This window comes from Canis lupus, chromosome 22, assembly GCF_011100685.1.
Source record: "Canis lupus familiaris isolate Mischka breed German Shepherd chromosome 22, alternate assembly UU_Cfam_GSD_1.0, whole genome shotgun sequence".
NCBI lineage: Eukaryota > Metazoa > Chordata > Mammalia > Carnivora > Canidae > Canis > Canis lupus.
The window spans coordinates 42,649,350-42,663,749 of NC_049243.1; positions in this window are offsets into that span (position 1 = coordinate 42,649,350).

A 14,400-nucleotide genomic window follows, 5' to 3' on the forward strand; every position below is an offset into this window, starting at 1 on the left:
TGCATGCTTTTTTTTTCCTTCATCGCCCAATGTAAATTTTATACTTAGAGTACATCGTAGTTTGGGCTAGTAGCATTTCGAGAGCTCAACAGCTGCATAAGGCTAGAGGCTATTATATTGGTGAGTTCAGGTCTAACGTAACTGAGGGTAGCCCTTCTATTTCAGATGCTATGCAAGCTATTAGTATCAGGTAGAAATTAGTATTTGTAAATGAAGTTCTGTAAGGAAAATATCATTTTTGCATTAATTTTGGTCCTAAGATTGGAGCTTTTTTTCCTACAGAAAATCATCCGGGAGACTTAGCTTACAATTTTGCTGGGGTGGGAATGAAGCACACGGTTTAGCTAGCAGTATATGAGTTTGTGTTACTGACACTTCTAGAGACAGCATTATCAAAGGATTTTTGGATTTCTCCAGAGCCATTGGTCCCTTAACATTTTAGACGGGTTATTTATAACATTTTGCCCAAGTGTCACTGTGATTTTTGGTTCTCCCCTTCCATATTTCCAGATTTTAGCTTGACACATTCTGTTAGCTGGCATTTGCAGTCTACTCAAACTCCATTGTGTTTCCCTTCACAGGCTGCTATTATCACCTGGATTGTGAAGAGCATGGCCTCTGGAGTCAAACCCAGATTTGAGTCCTGGCTCCATCACTAATTGGTCGTGTGATCTCAGACCAATTATATACTCTTTGTGCTTCAGTTGACATCTAAAAACTGCAGAAACGGGGCACCTGGATTGCTTAGTAGGTTAAGCGTCTGCCTTTAGCTCAGGAAATGATCCCAGGGTCCTGGGATCAAGCCCCAAGTCAGGCTCTCTGCTCAGTGGGGAGTCTGCTTCTCCCCCACCCTTCTCCCTCTCCCTCTGTGTGCGCTCTCTCTCTCAAATAAATAAATAAAATCTTAAAATTTTTTTTAAAAAAGCTGCAGAAAATTATAATACCTGGCCCATGAGTTCTGGTGGAGATTAACAAGATACATTAATAATAGACATCTAACACACAATAAACATCAACATGTGTATGTCTTAGTTCAATACTTCAATCTTGTAATATATATTGGTGTTCTCTTATCAACCCTATAACATTTAACAAAGTAACTTGACACTAGATCTCTATTTTTTATTGGAGAATGAGGAATTTCACTGGAGGGTGCCTCCTACTGACACAGATAAGTCAATAAAATAAAGGTCTAGGTTAGTTTTCTTTAGATCATCAGATAGGATCTTCTGAATATTTCTGGCTGAATATTTCTGGCTGAATATTTCACAAGGAAAGTGTTGAGGAAGCAGTGACTGAGAGTCATGGCTCTGGACAGCATTTTGGAAAATATATCTTCAAACCAAATAGAAGATTTTCTTATTCCTCCCCTGTGCTGTTTATTCTTTATTATATAGGATCTATTCTGTTGCTAAGGAAGTTGAAAATTCAACTTTGCAAGTGCAATTGTCCTATACATCTACACAGCATGTCTACTGTGTGATTATGGTGTGCTAGGATTATGGTTGTTATATTGGTATCACTTAGAGAAAATGAAGCAATTGAAAAAGTTTGAGAATAGTACATTGGTTCTGGATCTTGCTAAATAAACTTGACCTGCTACTTAAACACACATGCTTTTCAAGGTAGTCAAGAATGTTTATTACCTCCTCAACTGTAAATTGAAGTTTAAAAAATATTTAGGGCATCCAAAAAAAAAGAGTCATCTCTACCATCTGCTAGAGTCTAATCTGGGAATAATGATCTAGGGAGGAAAAGGAAATGAAAGCCAGTAAATTGGTAACAATTCCAAAAACACCTACTAGAAAAGTATTTGTGTATTGGTTGATATCTTGGATATTTCAATTGATAAGTATTTACCATCTGTGGCCACACCTGTTAGAACTATTTCTGGGCAATAAGAATGTAGAGTAAGTTAGGAACTAGAAACATAAAAGATACCATGTGGCATAATTTAAGATGAAATTGTACAGTAAGAATATACTGTATTTGTATTTTCTCTATCCATTAAAATATTTATGAATAGATTATATCCCCACATTTAATAAATACTTATTGTGTGCCTGATGTGGGATCTTCTGACTAACTTTATTATACATTTGGATCTCTTTTGTAGTTAACTACCATGTTCTTTGAAGGGACTAACTTTTACACAATAGCTTGCAGAGGTCTCTGCAGAATGGATGGGCTATGGGCAGTCACAGCTTGGATGAGGCTGAAGGTGGTAAGAACGATGAAGAGCAAATCCCAGAAAATTTCCTAAAGGAGAATCGATGATATAATGATTGATTATATGCATGCATGTGGATGCTAAAAGAGAAAGAAATCTCAATGACATAATCCAATAAGATGACGGTGATTCAGTCTGAAATGTTGTGATGAAAGGTAGTGAAACTGGGGCCCTTGGATAAGATGGTCTTCTTTTTCTTAACGATGACAGATTATTATTTGGAGGAGTGGAAAGCTGCTGATAGATTCAGTTCTTGTAGAGGTTTCTAGGGAAGTGAAACAGGCAGGCAGCTAAGGATGAACAGACATATTGTAAGCAGAAAACAGAGCCAAGACATTGTTTGATGGCAAACATTTTGTTATGAGCCATAAATAGTTGGCTTTAGAGCTCCACGCAACAGAACTGCATAGCCTGCGAGGGCAGACAAGTTCTGTGTGCACAATGAAAGTTTATTTGATCCATGTTTTCTGCTTCTAATTAAAATCAGCATAGCTGTTTTTACTGTGCAAGACACCGCGGCAGTTTTTGAGTTTTGCAGATTAGCCAGAGAGGTAACTAAGAATGAAAATATTGAAGTGAGTTACATCCACTCTTTTATCCAGGGCATCAGCAGTTCTTATGAGAATTGGAAAGGTAAAATAAAGGAAGTCCTAGGCTTCCATGAACCAAGGTGATTCTCTTTCTTTATGCTTCAGTGAAAATTAGCTAAAACCAACAAATAATATCAGCTTTCCATATTTCTACTATTTTACCTAATTTATTTAAGAGTGTGTATGTATATGTTGTGTAAATATGTGTGTGTTTCCTTCTTAAATGTTTCTCTCTTAAGCGATCCTCAGCTAGAGCAGCTTGAAGTTCCAAAGCGTGTCACCAGGACTTAAAATACTCATTTTTAAACTTTCTGGCCAATATTCTGCACCAATCACATTCCCCTTGTGCTAGATGCTTTGAGAATACAAAAGTAAACTCTTCCTTGATTCTGTACATAAGGACTCCCTTCTAGTGGAAATGATAAATCCTGTTTCAATGATAAATCCAGATATCACCAATAACGAAGTGATAAGTGCTAGAAGTGGAGCAGATATGTAGTAGGAGAATCGAGGTGGGGCTCATTGCTTCCATACAAGGCAAACTGGTTTCATGATCAATGAGTATAATCTAAGACCTGTTTAGGGACTGGGCATACAGGTCTGGGAGCAAATAACGTAGTCAAAAACACAATGATGGGAAAAGGAAGTTATTCCATTTCGCTCAAATGAAGTACATACAACAGGGAACAGTGGAAGGTTGGGGGTCCCCTCAGGAAGGACCCAGTGTGGGAGGTTAGGAAATGGACACTGGTGTGTCACTGAGGCATTTAATGAGCAGAGTGAATGTTAGGGCAATGGCTAAGAGCACAGGCAGACCAGACACACCTGTGTTCCAGATCTGGTTCTGCCACTCACTGGCTTTGTCACCTCATCAAGTTACTTAACCTCTCTGAGCCTTGATTATTTTCATCTGGAATTATAATTGTACCTAAAGGCTATAATGTGGATTAAATTAAAAATGAGGTGAAATATCCAGACCCTGACACATAGTAGATGGTAAAAAAAAAAAAAAAAAAAAAAAAAAAGTTACTGCTAATAGCAATCCTGTTAACTATAATAATAAGATAGTCTTGGCTTTTGCATTATGTGAAATTATTTTCATTCCTGAACTACCCGTTATGTGCAAAACCACCCACTGTCATTATATTGCAGAGCTAGACTTATTTTCTGTTTTATTACTAAGATTGTCAATTTTGTTTTGCTCTATATATATTTTGGTACAGCTTTGTATATTTGTAAAATATGAAGGTAAAAAACTATACATATTTTTTTTCGAATCTACGTAGTGGAAATAATGTCTTAATTCATTTGAGCAATTAAAAATTTTTCCAGTTTAAATATTTTTGTTTATTATTTTTCAAGAGGCCTTCTTTAAACCCAGTAACATTTTTTAAAAATATATAGAATTTCATAGCTGGAAGAGATATAAGAGACCATTTAGTTGAGTCCCTCTAGAGAAACTGAAAGCTCTGAGAGCCTTGGTGACTGTTTCAAGGTAACAATATTAAAGATGAAGGGAAATTTTGGTCAGATCTAGAGGCCAATAACTCTCCCTCCTCATTATCTGGCTCTGTTTTTATTAAGGTGATTTTAAGTGATTTTCTAAGAAACCACACAAAATACTGCAGAGAAATCCTTCTGAGCATTTTCTGGTCAAATAAAAATAAAACAATATAGCAATTTTTAATTTTATTTAAAGCATTGTCCAAATAAGCGTACGAACAGCACAAAGATGTTAGTAACAGATCCTTTGGTTCCTTTGGCTCTTTTAAGATAGTCGTTTAGATTTACTGCTTATACTTCCACCATTGACTCTTCAGAGTGACTTGGTTTTGCTTGCACTAGGCCACCTCTCTGGCTGCCAGTCCAACGACTGCTGGTGTGGAGGGGAGTGCTGAGGCCATGAGGACAGGAGCCAGGGGCACGGTAGCAGGGGAAGCTCCAGGGAAGAAGGGCAGCAAGCAAGGTTGAGGACATTTTTAATAGTGTAAAGGGCTGGGATGCCGGTGTGGCCCAGTTGGTGAAGCATCTGACTCTTGATATCAGCTCAGGTCTTCATCTCAGGGTCCTGAGTTCAAGTCTTGAATTGGACTCTAAGCTGGGTATGGAGCCTACCTCAAAATTAATAATAATAATAATAATAATAATAATAATAATATAGAGGGTCTGGAGTGCTTCAATTTAACTACTGGCCTAATACATATAAGCTCCTGAAATTGTAGTAAGGCACATTAATTAATTTGGATATAAAGATATACATTTCATGAAAATTTACTGAGCTGCAAAATGAGCAGTAATAAAAGCTCCCATTAAATATCTGAGAATCTCTTGTGATAAGAATGTGAGGTGAGCGCTAGCTTTCCTTTCAACACTTTTTCTTCCACTAAACTTTTAGTGTACTTCCTTTCCTTCATCAAGTGTTGGGGAATGTAGATTCTTTTTTTAGGACAGTGTGGAGTTTATTTAAATAAAATATTTATTTTCCAGGCAGCCCGGGTGGCTCAGTAGTTTAGTGCCACCTTCAGCCTGGGGTGTGATCCTGGAGACCTGGAATGGAGTCCCACGTCAGGCTCCCTGCATGGAGCCTGCTTCTCCCTCTGCCTGTGTCTCTGCCTCTCTCTCTCTCTCTCTCTCTCTCTCTCTGTATCTCTCATGAATAAATAAATAAAATCTTTTAAAAAATATTTATTTTCCGATTACATCTGTAAATTTAGAAAACACTTGACATGATAAAAAGGGAAGTAATAAACCAGAAATAACTAGTTATTATATTTTATCACCCATTTTTCTAGGCAATTTTTACTACAGCTGCAAATATATTCTTTATATATTTTCAATGTTAATTTTTCTATCCAAAGTTCCTCTAGTTATTTGACACCTTTAGAGTGCCATTTTTGTTGACTGGATGATATGCCATCACATCGATGAAGTGATATATACATTATTTTCATTAGTGCTATGAGTGAGTAAAAATAACAGTATGTGTCTGTACTACCTAAGTCCTATGATTCTCAATATTCTCACAAGAAAATATTTGTACTTTATTTTAAAATTTCTATTTGATCAAATTGCACTTTGAAATATTCAGAAGGACACTTGTCAAGCAATTACACAATGAAAACAACTTGCTTCTTGAGCTTTGTGAAGCTATGGGAGCTTTTATTTGTACACTTTGATCAGGACATCTATAGTTTCTTATGGTCCCTATTTGTTTACGTGCATGTCTATCTTTCTGAATTGCAAATTTTTTGAGGGTGAGGACTGCATGTGATTCAGCTCTTTATCTCTAGTTTTATACTTGGAATAGAGCCTGGCATATAGGTGCTTTGATGTTTCAGTGAATCAATGGGATGATTCAGGGCACACTGAGTATTGATAAAGAAGTCAGTAGGTTTGGTCCAAGTGAATGGTTTAGGTGGTGCTTTTTTGGATTTTGGGGGAACATTCACTGTGTCACATGTGTGGAGAGGGTGGTATTGGAGATCTAGTATGATCATTTCTCCAGTTTTTCTCTATGTAACATCTGAGAAGTGAGAATAAAGAATGGAGAGTGCAGGGAATGTGTTTTGAATTCTGAAATTTGGAATGTAAATTTTTTTTTCTCCTGGGAGAGGCATAAACTAATTAGTGAAAGCCAAGGCAGAGTTTAAAAATATGTTGTTTTATGATGGTAGATAAAACTTCTTGACATATTATTTGTGATTATTTACATTTATTTGGATTCAAAGAGATAAAGCAGGCTGATACAACCTGTGTATTATAGGTATTTTTCTGCAGAATATTTATGTTTCCTCCTCATAAAGAGCAACAGAGAGCGTTCTATGTTTGATTTCCATGGTTAATATGCCATGGACCAAGTAATCAGTATTTTGATTTGCATAGTACATGTTATGCTCAATAGTTTTTTGCCAGAGTGAATGGAATGATTTACATATGAAAGTGAGTAATGAGCACTGGTATGGTTTTAGTTTTAAAATTATACTTTCATAAACATAATTATTTTATATTCCTAACCATGTTTTGTGGTATTGAGGCTAATTCGATGGCTATTAGACCGATAGACATTGTGACTTAAAATTGGTGGTTTCATTCTAGTGGTCTACTCTCAAATTAATGAAGAGCAAATATCAGACGTGTTATCATTATTAAATTATCACGAGCCAGGCTTCATGATCATACTTGAGTGGAATGAATAGGAATATAAACATCCACTCTCATTAGTTTTTCTAATGAGGCAGGATACATCTAAGTCTCCTATAATAATTGGTTAGACTTAAGATATGACATCTAGAATTGCATGCATTGATTCAGCACACATTTACTGAGTTCCTAGATCCTGTGAACAGTGTGGAGCAGCTTAAGATTTTCTTAGGGAAACAATGCATAACTGCAGGATCGCCTAAATAATGATATGTAATTGATCAGCAAGTAATCATTGGCACAATAGCATGCTATAGAAATCTAGTGGTGGCAAGAATAATTTGAGTGATGTGGCTGGAAAAGTCTTCCTAATGAATAAGAAACTTGAGCTTTTAAAGAGAAAGAAGGGAAAAGATGATTTTAGGTTTAACTAATGCTTATGAGTAGAAACAAACAAGGTATATTTTGAGGGGGAGTGATGGATTTCTCTCCCTCTGACAGAAACAGAGGGTCCATGTAGGAAGGAGAGTGGATTTACAGCAAAGTAAAGGATATTCACTTTGTCTAAATATCAAGCTTGCATAAACATTTTATGGTAATTACTCTGGATCCCAAACCAAGAGTCCATTTGGGTAAGGTCCAGAAATCTGTATTCTAGTACTTCAAGTTAACATGATCCAGGTATTCCCTGAGTTATACTTCAGTAGATGTTAGAGTCTGCTTTGCCATCAATTAGTAATTTTCTTTCTTTTTTAATATTTTATTTATTTGACAGAGAGAGAGAGCACAAGCAGGTGGAGAGGCAGGCAGAGAAGAGAGAGAAGGAAGCTCCCCATGGCCAAGCAGAGATCCCAATGTGGGCTGGATCCCAGGACCCTGGGATCATCACCTGAGCCAAAGGCAGATGCTTACCTGACTGAGCCATCCAGGCACCCAAATTAGTAATTTTCTTGAATAGAGTAGAAGCCTGCCACAAACTGACTGATCTGGGCTCAGGATGGAAGATGATTTAAAATAGCAAGGGGCTGTAGGTGATGAGTCTCCTCTGGTAAATAATGCAATCAATTGGTAATTTAATGAGAAAAGATGGGGCAGCTGGAATGAAAAAGATGAATATGAGAAATAGGGGAGACACTGGCAAGTCTTATAATTTATATCACAGGGAGGCATTAGGAGAGAAAGGATACAAAACATTCTGGGCTAGCAAGAGGATTTTTATTAATAAAAAGAACAGACTTCAGAGTCTTGTGTTTGTGAATTTAATAGGGAAATCAGTGGATGAAGGAAGAGTGTGAACTGGGGAGAAGACGAGAAAATCCTTTTAGTAAAAGAAGAACTTGAGATAATGGTAGCATAGCCAAATTAGAAAGCAGAGGAGGCAGATGAGAGGACAAGCCCTGTGAGCACTTGGTACACCCCGCTGGGATCACCCCCATTGGTAGGAGACCGGGAGATGCTTCCTCGGTGCACTCATTCTCTAGCACTTCTTAACCGGTGACCACAATAGACACAGACTCTGGGGCTTCACACAGCAGGTTTCTTTTCTTTTCCCTTTCTCTCAGTGTACTAGAGGCCAGAAGTCTGCAATCATGATGTCAGCTGGCCTGGTTTCTCGTGGAGGCTCCAAGGGAGAAACCCTTCCATGTCCGTCTCCCAGCTTCGAGCGCTAGTCTTCCCTGGGTTGCAGCTGTATCACTCCAGGCTCCATCCCTCTGCTCACATGGTCCTTTCCTCTGTCTCTGTGACCTTTCCTCTTTTAGAAAGGCATCACTGACTGAGTATAGGGCTCACCCTAAAACCAAGATAATTTCAAGAGCTTTAATCAACGACATCTGTGGAGACTCTATTTTATTTTTTCTTAAATATTTTCTTTATTTATTCATGAGAGATACAGAGAGAGAGGCAGAGACCTAGGCAGAGGGAGAAGCAGGCTCCCTGTGAGATGTGGAACTCAATCCCAGGACCCTGGGATCACGCCCTGAGCTGAAGGCAGACACTCAACCATGGAGCCAGCCACCAGGTGCCCCGGAGACCCTATTTTCAAATAAAGGCACATTCTGAGGTTCTGCATGGAATTTTCGAGGACCCTGTTCAACCCAGGACATTCTGAAAGGAATATGTAGGAAAAGAAGAGGAAGTCCTAAGGTGGAAGCTTTGGGAGATACTTACCAATAGGAGGTAGAAGAAAGGAAAGAAACAGGCAAAAGAATAGAGATAGGGCACCTGAGTGGCTCAGTGGTTGAGCGCCTGCCTTTGACTCAGGTTGTGATCCTAGAGTCCTGGGATCGAGTCCCACATGGGGTTCCCTGCATGGAGCCTGCTTCTCCCTCTGCCTATGTCTCTGCCTCTCTCTGCCTCTCTCTGTGTCTCTCATGAATAAGTAAAATATTAAAAAAAAAAAATAGAGAGATATACTGGAGAGCCAGAAGGAAGACAGCACACCACCAGGAACGCCAGAGAGGTTCTAGACTCCACAGAGATCCAGGCCAGCAATGTCAGGTTCAGCGGTTATACGCATAAAATTGGCTACCAGGGTGATTGGTGACAAGGGTGGACAATTGGACAAGGGTGATTTAAGAACATCAGAAGAGCACGCACAAGATGATTTGAGACTATGGGCAGAGAAAAGAGAGTGAGGAAAAACTAGGATGATAGGAAACAGATCAGATGGAGTATTTCTTCCCCCAAAGATAGGATCAGAATACAATTCTCCTCCAGGAGAAGGTTGGCAATTACGGTAAAGTGTCCCCAGACACATCCAGAGAGATAATCATTCCCTCTTTTCACAAAATCTGGATCAAGAGAATTCAAAAGTGGTCAGACCACTTTTCTCCTCTGCCTAGGAGCATGAACTGCTTGTACTTTTCATATGCATATATAAAGAATTAGGCTGAATGCTAATTGAATTGCAAAGACATTTGTAAGGTAATATCACATCTAGAGAGAGTTAATAAGGCCTATGCACGGACCTTATTTATAAATAGCAAAGATTAAACATATGATAAAAGGAATCTTTAGATGGAAGAATTAAAGATCAATTATGACAATGGTACACAGCGCTCAAAGCCCCTAGAAGAATTTCCTACTCGTTAATCAAAGATAATTATCAATTATGAGGCTTTATCATTAGCGGAGTGTCTACACGTTGCATCTTAAAAAGCTGATGATAATTAGTCTCTAGTTCTTGCTCTAAGTGCTCATTATGTTCAGAGAGAAGTACTCTTTCCTTTTAAAAATTAACTTTTAGCTCATGACCTCGGGCAACTTAGACTCTCCTGTCCCTACACTGAGTTGAGATAATGCTTATTTTTTCTTTTACTCAAAAAACAAACAAACAAAAAAACAAAAATGATGGCTGCATAAATGCTAGATCATATGAAGAAACCATACTATGCATACAGAGGGGGCAAAAGGTTTTAGCTCTGGATAGTTGTTCAATTTAGAAGAGTAGATTTATTACCGTAATTATATCAAAGATGTAACTAATAGATCAGGAACTAAGATGACTATTTTTTCAATGGGGAAGAATAATAACATCTATTTATTGAGAGATTTTGTCAACTAAGAATTGTACAGAACACTTCACCTAAGTTATCTCGGTTAACCCTATCAATAACATTATAACACAGTTATGCTTTCCCCTCCTTTTACATAATAAGGAAAGAAAGTATCAGAGTGATTTAAAAACCTGGTCAAGGGCAGCCCCGGTGGCACAGCGGTTTGGTGCCGCCTGCAGCCTGAGGTGTGATCCTGGAGTCCCGGGATCGAGTCCCACATCCGGCTCCCTGCATGGAGCCTGCTTCTCCCTCTGCCTCTCTCTCTCTGTCTCTATGAATAAATAAATAAAATCTTTTAAATAAAATAAAAACTTGGTCAAGATGACACAGATGATTAATCATTCTGGAGAATATTTGATATGTAGTATTAAAATTCACCTAATCTGAAGATGTTAATATTTAAGATATTATAATATCAGAAGTTACAGGAAAACAATCAGGAAAATAATTAACTCTTGATTAGATAATTAATTTGGTGATAACATTAAACTTTAAAGATATCCAGCTCACATTTTAATCACAGAAAAGAAAATGAAAAGAAGTAAAACAGACATTGGAGATTTATTGAAAGTCAAATGGTACATGATACAGTGGTCCATACATAATGTTAGTTGGGAAGTTATGACCCAGTTTTAAAGGTGTTTGTTGGTACTATTCCATCAGATAGTGATATTTTCCACTTTGAAAATAACATAAAAATCTAGCAATTAAGTTGAAGTTAAAAGGTTGACTGCTGCTTAAAAAATAGTAAAAGAATTCCGATCAAATTAATGCAGGACACATGAAAACGTCAAACTAAGGGGGGCAGATTCATTCAGTAAAGTCATGAAATGTGCATAAGTGCATAATATTTAGTCACTCACTGTTCAGAAGGCAGAGGCGGGCTCCTTTGAACTCACGAGGCTTATACTTGGGCAGATAAACTCTTGTGGCCACTTAGTTCTCACATTAAATAACCAGCAATGAACAAGTATAAAGTTTGGGTTGTTTTGTTTTTGCAATTCCTGAAAACATTATTTAAGTAGGAATAGTATGTATTCCATACAGGTAACAACTGAATTTGTTTGTTCATGCAATTGCCTTTCTTAAGCATTGGTTTAATTAATGGTAGATGAATGTGAGTTTTGCTCTATTGGAAACCAAAAATAGTGAGGGTCATATTAATTGGTACAAACTGTACATTTCAAAATGAGAGAAATGTGTACTGTTTTTATTGTCATTATAATGTACTATAATTTGCACATGTACTAATACCACAACTTTGAAGGGCACTGTTTTCATATTCTTACATACAAACTAGAAGAAAGAGAACTTTAGTTTAATAAACTCCTTGAGTGTTCCTGCTTTCTTTTCTTAGTATTTTTATCAATACTTTCATTCTTATTTACAAAGCAACTAATATTTTTATTTCTCAGTAATTCTCTAAAAGAAATGTCTTTCAGTAGAGATTAAAATACAAAACCTGTAAAATTAAATACAGTTTAAAATACTTTTGAAATTTCCATACAGGAGCAGTTTGTTCATAGAATGCTGTTTGTTCATAGAATGCTTTGCCTTAAAACATAATTACTATGAAATAATGACATAAATGCATCTAATGCATTTCAAAATTATGGATGAATATGTACTGGTGATTAGAAGATGAGAATTTTCAAATTGAAAATATACATTAGCAGTAGATACATATTTTTAGAAAGACTCTGCTGGAAAATGTGTTTCTGATTTCCATGTAAATTTCAACCTGGTGTCTGGTTTTGAGTATTTTATGGAATGTTATACTTTGCTATGAGTTCTCTCTTGCAGGCAGCTTTTTCTCAACCATTGCTCTGAACCTGGGGAGACATCAGGGTAGGATCCTTCAATTTCTTTCTGGTTACTTGGTGGCAGAAATTCCTTACCTCCAATTTGGCTGCCTTTAGTTGGGCAGCTAGGGGAATAGAGGCTGCATTTGGGAGAGGTAGGAGGTAGGGCAAGGCAAAAGTCTGGATTTTTTTTTTTTTTTTTTTTTTTTTTGGCAATAGCTAAGTGGAAGCACATGTATTGAGGATATTTTGTTCTAACCACCTCCAATTTATCCCAAACTTTTGGCCAAATACAAGACAACAGATGGATGAGATTTACGCAGTTTATTAGTCACATATACTCATAGTCCAGGGGAGGAGAATACCATACCCCACACAGGGCCCTCTGGGTTGTACTTGGGAGCAGAGTGAACCAGCAGAGGCTTTGGGAGGCAGGCTTTGTAGAGAAAGGAGGGTGGGTGAGGTGACCCTTAGTTCCCAAGGAAGGATGAGGGGAGATGGCTTAGGTTGAAAATAAGGTGGGATGGAGGTGGTGTGACTGATACTGGAGTTGACCAGGGAGAGAGCCTTTCCTGTTGGATGTGGGGTGAGTGGGGGTAAGGGGGGATCATATCTGGTAAGAACAGAACTCATAGCTAAACTTTTGGGACCCTATAAGGCTCAAAGATGTCAAGGCAGCACATGGGACAGTACAGTTCTCACAATTTAAAGTTTAGTGGAAGAACAAGGGAAGAGCGATTACTACCTCAGGCAGCTAGTACCAAGTGAGGCACTTTTTGGGCCAGAATAGAGTCACTGCAGGGCTCTGGACCCCTACAGAGATGAGTTCAAGCTTGTTGTACATGAGGAATAGCAGCGAGTATCAGGGTTCTACCCATTTATGATAGGTTGAGTCTATCATAAAAAAGCCTGCCTCCCAAAGCCCCTGCTGGAGCCAAAAAGAAGTAACGGTTTTGTCCGAGGCAATAGAATGTGCAAGGAGTTGGCATGCCTGGCTTACATTTTGGCTCTTATCAGCTCTTATACACAGCTCTTATACACAGCTTCTGAAGGTTACTTAATCTCTTTGTACTGCTGTTTTCTCATTAGTAATATAATAGTCACTGTCTCATAGGGTGGGGTATTAAATGAGAGAATACCTGTAAGCACTTAATGGATATTAGCTATTATTGATTTGGTACACAGGTTACCCCAACCAGCTTCTGAGGGTGAGCTAACCAGTGTCCAGTCTTAGTCTAAAGCTATTGTCAGAATTGACGGCAATGTGATGTCATTAAGATCACCTAAATCATACCCAAATTTTTTCATTTCTCTTTACAAGGTCATGAGTTGACACATTTTAGATGGTTTCTTGGAAGCTTTGCATTTAGAAGATCCAAAGGTGTATTTAAAATAAAGCCCATTTAAAGATTCTCCTATTTAACAGTATTGGTATTTCAAAAGCAAACCACATGCCTATTAGATAAAAGGCATTCAATAAATGTTTACTGAATAACCTTTGAAAAAAGAGCCATTATCACTTATCAAAAGAAGGAAATTTCTCCCTAGCTTCATCTGTAATATTTAGAGGTAAATTGAAAAAATGATTGGTTTTAATATAATATGTAGAGGTTGTTCTAGAATGTTCATACAAAAAGCACTTTGGTATTGCATTCTGGTTGGAAGAAGGAAACTTGTCTTGAAGTGTCACAACAGAGCTGGCGCATACAGTTTGGTTTGCTTGGGTCCTGGCATAAGGATACTTCTAGGGAAACAAGCCCTCCAAGCCAATTTGGCTCATCTACTGTGGTAGCAATATGGAATAAAAAGTAGATATAAATATCTATTTTTTGTAATTGTTGGGTGGAACATTTTATATGGGCTAATTTCTCATTAGCCCCTACCCCATTTTTATATAACTTCCCACCTACTTGTTTTGTTGAAATAAATGGCGAAAACAAAGAGAACTTGCTTACATGTCTCTATAATCTCTATTATGCCTAGCCACTGGTTTGTTTTTTTATATTTAGTATGTATTCAATCAATATTTGTTAGTTGATTAGTTTTTACTGAACCATCAATAAATCTCAGTTGTGTTTGTG